Raw genomic sequence first — 6,762 nt, forward strand, 5'->3', positions numbered from 1 at the left:
AATTGAGCTTTTAATAAATTGATGTATTTGAATTTCTATAGGCCAATTCTAGTTCCACGTCTATCTGAAATGGGTACCTCATGTGTTATCATTTCATTTTTTTGTGAATTATTAATTTATTATATTTTTTTCTAGTATGATGTTTAGTTTGTGATTTTCTCATTATTTTGTATGTATTTGTTGTATTTATAGATTTTGTAGTTTAGTTATTGTTGTGTATTAAAAAAACATTTCATTTGTTAATTAGTTTTTATTCTTATCAAATATAAAAGAAGTTATATTAGTTTATGAATTATATTAATGAAATTTTTATGATCATATGTAAAAACTGAGTTTTTAAAAATTTATTTTTTTATTAATAATGTATAGTTTTTAATATTTTATACATAATTTTTGTATTATGAAGTTTTGTATTTCTTATATATATTTTAAAATGGGTAATAATTGGAAGCCGTCATTTTAAAATGACGTTATAATGATAATAAACCGTCTTGAGAAACTCTTTTCTCGCATTCTTTATCAAATCCTTTGTTTCATCTGACAATTGGAAACCCTAAGTTAATATTCTCCTTAATTTGGACGAATTTTGTTGTTAAGTGGAAGTTTTATAGGTTGTTGAAGGGATTTGTGTTTGTTCTTGGTTTATTTAATAAAACATTGTGTCAATTAAAATTTATAACCACTTTTAAAATAATGTATTGGATTTGATGTATTGTATTGTAAGGAAGTTAATATTATATACTTAGGATTTGATGATGAAAATTGTTTCACAAATAAATTAGATGTTATAACCCGATTTAAAAGTTATATGGGTTTGGTAAAACTCATGACCCGCTTCTTTTTTTAATATAAAATTGTTTCTTGATTATAAATCATATGTTTTTTTTTAAATAAATATTAATTTTTAGTATATCCCTATTTTATAGGATTTTCATATCAAATATTTGGTGAGATTAATTCTTAATTTAATTAGATGTTATAACCCGTTTAAGGACTGTCTGGGTTTGGAAAGACCTTTACCCGTAAATTCGGGTCAAATGCATGAGAAGCCTCCACTTAAAAATCAAACAATTCGATGGCTTTCATAAAAGGGGGGAGCAACCACATCGCAACACGTAGAATTTTTGAGCTTTCGTTTATATATATTATAGATTTTATTCTAGAGCAAGCTTATTTATTTATTTTTGTTTAATAATTTAAAAAGATCCATCGACTTGTTGTTTAAAAATTTCAAATATTAATCTGAATACTAATTTCTTTTTATAACTTTCCAACTACTATTTTCTTTTAAAACAGTGTTACAATAAAAATATATTAATATATTTTATGTAAATCATTTTTTTAATAAAAAGAATATATTTGTTTAATAAAAATAGAAAAGAATAATAATGATGTGAAAATAATAAGGTTGCATGTGAAAAGAATGTATATTATAGCCTTGAGAGGAAAATATGAATGTGAGAAAAATAAATGAAAAGTTGATATGACATGCTGAATATGCTTATATATTATAAGTGCAACGTAGGGACAATCTAATGAGTGTGAAAAGTTTGATTTAACTGAGTATGGTAGGTAGAAAATTTATTTTTGTTTAATAATTTAAAAAGATCCATCGACTTGTTGTTTAAAAATTTCTAATATTAAACTGAATACTAATTTCTTTTTATAACTTTCCAACTACTATTTTCTTTTAAAATAGTGTTACAATAAAAATATATTAATATATTTTATGTAAATAATTTCTTTAATAAAAAGAATATATTTGTTAAATAAAAATAAAAATAATAATAATGATGTGAAAATAATAAGGTTGCATGTGAAAAGAATGTATATGATAGCCTTGAGAGGAAAATGTGAATGTGATAAGAATAAATAAAAAGTCAATATGACATGCCGAATATGTTTATATATAAGTGCAACTTGCGGACGGTCTAATGAGTGTGAAAAGTTTGATTTTTTGAGTATGGTTGTGACACCCGGTAAATTCCCAATCCCTTAAACCAAGTAATCAACCTAAATATTGGGTAATTATGTTATATGCGCCTTGCGCGAGCGCGCCATATTAGAATCAGCGCGTGCATTTGTTATGTGCGCCCTGCGCGAGCGCGCCATATTAGAATCAGCGCGTGCATTTGTTATGTACGCCCTGCGCGAGCGCGCTATGTTAGAATCAGCGCGTGCATTTGTTATGTGCGCCCTGCGCGAGCGCGCTATGTTAATCAGCGCGTGCATTTGTTATGTGCGCCCTGCGCGAGCGTGCTATGTTAGAATCGGCGCGGGTATTTGTTATGTGCACCCTGCGCGAGCGCCATGTTAAGAACCAGCGTGGGCATATGTTATATGCGCCATGCGCGAATGTTTTGGCTTTATGTTTTCATGTAACTTAACGATATGTTGTCTAATGGGTTGACCATCCCGCATGATGCTAAGGCGGGTGCATCCTAAATCGTTTATGCGCGTGCGGAAGGGAACTAACCTCCCCGCATGGCGGGAACATTGAGAGCTAGTTTGTCTGAAGCTCCAAGATGGAATTGACTTCAACATGACTGATCACTATGTTGAAATACCGAGACCACCTGGAGAATTTACAAATGAAACTCAATGTCCCTAACTGCGAGAAGGTTACGCACCTACCCGCAGCAAAGAAATGTCCTTCACGCAGAAAGCTATGCGCACAAAGTAATACGCGCAGAACACTTAGTCTATTCTCCAGATGTAAGGAGATTACTCCCGCCCAAAAGGAAACAGTAGCGTGTTTCAGAGATTTTCCACTTTTTACTGTACACTGACAAAAGTACCTGAAAAAGGCACACTGTAACATGAAAAGTCAACTGTCAGCCACCCTATTCTCACCAACCCCAGACCTGCATGTCCTGACCAAATCAAATCAAATCTTTTATCCACTACTCCACTTTTAAATAAATAATAATAATTTCCATACTTTATCATCATTACACCTAGATATGAAAAGATTACAATCCCCTAAAGCAAGGGATTGTGTTCCCTTGAGTTTGCCTATAAATATGTAACCTAAATTATCACCCAAACACTTCAAACTTCTCTCTTAAGAACTGCAAACTTGCACTAATCATCTCCCAAGCATCCGATCCTGTTACTAGGTAAGCCGAGAATATAACCTTGAGATCTACCTTCCAACCCTTATATTCTCCTATTTCTTGATCTTAATATATATACTTCTTAATCGTATTCTAGACCTTCAATTCAAAGGCCAACACCAAGAAAACCCGAATCTCGATTAATCCCTTAACAAGAACCACAGGTGAGTCTCACAGCCCCTATTTTCACTATTTTTAAACTATTTTCGGGGCGAGGGACACGTACTTAAATAATGTTTTATCATGGTATACTTACAAGCTATGCAAGCGATTATGTGTTTAAGTTATGTTTCATGATGAGCAATGCGAACGGTTATCTATGGTTTTTCGATGTTAGTGCACCAGATTCGAGTAAGTGATCACTTTACCATTGGAACTCTAAGGGTAGGGACTGCTGGTTTGATCCGCCCACTCGTAGGGGTCGCACCTCTTACACAGACGAGTGCCTAGTATGGTCATGGGGCAGTACTATGGGTTTGAGCCCGCTCGTAGAGGTCGCTCCTCTTACGCAGACGAGCGCCTTGTTTTCCGGCACAACGTCTGCGCGTAACCCGCGGGACGGTATTATTCGCTCGTAGTGGCAGCGCCACTTACACAGACGAGCACGGTTTTTCAGATGTGTCCGCGCGTAACCCGCGGGACGGTATTACTTGTTTCGCTCGTAGTGGCAGCGCCACTTACACAGACGAGCACAGTTCCCAGAAATGTTCGCGCGTAAACCGCGGAACGATTTTTATCAGATTATGTTCAGAACTATGTTTTACTAAGCATGTGTTTCAATGATGCTATCAGAATTATGTTTATGACGCGATACGATTTATCAAGTTACTAAAACTTGTGAACTCACTCAGTTTATACTGATTCAAATGTTTTACGTGTCTTTCAGGAGATAACTAGGTAGCGCATGGAGTCACACTTAGAGCACCTCACGCTGAACATCTAAAACTAGCTTTTTGGAAGATTTTAGTTCTATCCCTTTGATGCGCATGGTTGTTCCCGCCGCGCAAGGGGATATGGCGTGGAAATCTTCAACAGTTTTTATACTTGGATGTTTTATGTAATTTTTAAACAATGTAATGTATTTGTATTAAACATTTCATGCGCAATGAAAATCTTTGAATGTTTGCAATGGCCCGTGCTTAATTATCAATCCCCACTCGCGCGCGCCCGGCTGTTTCCGCCGCTCAGGGCCGGGTGTGACAGATTGGTATCAGAGCACTGGTTATAGCGAACTAGGAAAAGAAGTTTTAACCTAGACTATAACCGTTGGGGAATCGCATGAAATATTTTTCAAAGAAAATATTTTCAAAAGAAACTATACACACACTTAGGAACACGGGTCACACAGTGTCTAGTGAATAAAGATAAAGAACATTATGTGCTCAGAGTACATGCGCTAAGTTTAATATATTTTCACTCTTTTAAAGCGAGAATGCCTCCAACCAGAGCCAAGGGAATTACCATGACACCCGAGGAACTCGCGGAAATAATCGCGCAGGCGATTGCGACACATGAGGCCAGCAAGGCCGAATCAAGTCAGGGTCGTCAGAACGAGACCCCAGAACCCGAATCAGGAGCCTTGGACAAAGGATGCTCCTATAAGACATTCATGGCCTGTAGGCCTTGGCCATTCAAGGGTACCGAAGGGGCCATTGGGCTCTACAACTGGATTGACAAGATGGAGACAGTTCTCTCCATTAGCAGATGTAGTGAGAACCAGAAGGTCCTTTACGCGACCTGCATGTTCCAAGAAGCAGCTTCGTCTTGGTGGAAGCTTCAAGTGAAGACCTTGGGACGAGAAGTTGCTCTTCACAAGACCTGGGAAGAACTGAAGGAAATGATGATGAGAAAGTTCTGCTCTCGCGCAGAAATCCAGAGTCTGCAGCAGGAATTCTGGAACCACGCCATGGTAGGAACGGATATCGACGCCTACAACAACCGGTTCAACGAGCTTTGCCAGTTGGTACCAGACATGGCAAACACGGAGGAAAAGAAGATCGAGAGGTATATTTTTGGGTTACCTCCTGTTGTTAGGGTTCCGCTCAACGCCGCAGCGCCTCCAACCTTTGATGAGGCGGTAGCGCGGGCCATCACCCTTACAAGGGATACGGTCCGTGCGGGTATGTTGACTACGCGCGGAAACGAGCAGCGAACCTCTGACTCCAAGAGGAAATGGAACTCTCACTACCGAGGGTCCGACTCCAAGCAGCCACCGTTCAAGAAGCAGGAAAGCGCAAGGGTTTACGCGATCCAAGCCGCGGAGCCATCAAGGAAAGGATACAGTGGGCCTTACCCATGGTGCAACAAATGCAAGTTTCACCACGAGGGTGAATGCGCGAGCGTCACGTGCGCCAAATGTAACAGGCCAGGGCACAAGACGGTGAATTGTCGTGCTAAAGAAGCTGGAGCCAGTGACAACTGCTACGCATGCGGAAAGCCAGGGCATTTTAGTCGGGATTGCCCGCAAAGGGGAAACCAAGCTCGCGGGAGAGCTTTTGTGATCGGCGCGGGTGAAGCTAAAGAAGAGCCGAATGTGGTAACCGGTACGTTTTTGCTTAATGGCCATTTTGCATCTGTCTTATTTGATACTGGCGCTGACCTAAGTTTTATATCCGCTGAGTTTAAAAACTCCCTAGGCTTAGCAACCAGTAGGCTAGACACGCCTTATACTATAGAACTAGCCAATGGTAGGCAGTTATGCGCGAACGAAAGAACTGAACAATGTGTAATAGTCATGGGAGGTCACGGGTTCAATATTAACTTGTTGCCAATAGACTTGGGAAGTTTTGACATCGTGGTAGGTATGGATTGGTTAGTCGAGAACCGCGCGGAAGTTATTTGCCATGAGAAGCAGGTTCGGATCCCACTGTTGAACGAAGAAACCTTGGTAATTCAAGGGGAAAGAAGGGGAGTTGCGACAAAACTGATTTCGTGCCTAAAGGCGCGCAAGTGCCTAAGGAAAGGGTGCTACGCCTTCCTGGCGCATGTAGTAGAGAAGAAAGGAGATGAGCGAAGAATTGAAGACTTACCAGTGGTGCGCGAATTTCCAGAAGTTTTTCCTGAAAATTTGCCCGGATTACCGCCGCCGCGACAAGTCGAATTTCGTATTGATTTAGTCCCAGGAGCTGCGCCAGTAGCTCGAGCGCCTTATCGATTAGCTCCATCTGAGATGCAAGAGCTATCCAATCAGTTACAGGAACTATTGGATAAGGGTTTCATACGCCCAAGCTTTTCACCTTGGGGAGCTCCAGTACTGTTTGTTAAGAAGAAGGATGGTTCCTTCCGGATGTGTATTGACTACAGGGAGCTGAACAAGCTGACAGTCAAGAATCGGTACCCTTTACCGAGGATTGACGACTTATTTGACCAGTTGCAGGGATCCAGTTATTATTCAAAGATAGATCTACGGTCAGGATACCACCAACTTAGGGTCCATGAGGAAGATGTGCCGAAAACAGCCTTCCGAACTAGATACGGCCATTATGAGTTCTTAGTGATGCCCTTCGGGCTAACTAATGCGCCGGCTGTATTCATGGATCTGATGAACCGCATGTGCAAACCATACTTGGACAAGTTTGTGATTGTGTTTATAGATGATATTCTGATTTACTCTCGGACCAAGGCCGAGCATGAGCAACACCTGAGA

The sequence above is a fragment of the Bidens hawaiensis genome, unplaced genomic scaffold (assembly GCF_021521415.1).
Source record: "Bidens hawaiensis isolate Kalapana, Puna unplaced genomic scaffold, B.hawaiensis_p1.1 tig00011411_1, whole genome shotgun sequence".
NCBI lineage: Eukaryota > Viridiplantae > Streptophyta > Magnoliopsida > Asterales > Asteraceae > Bidens > Bidens hawaiensis.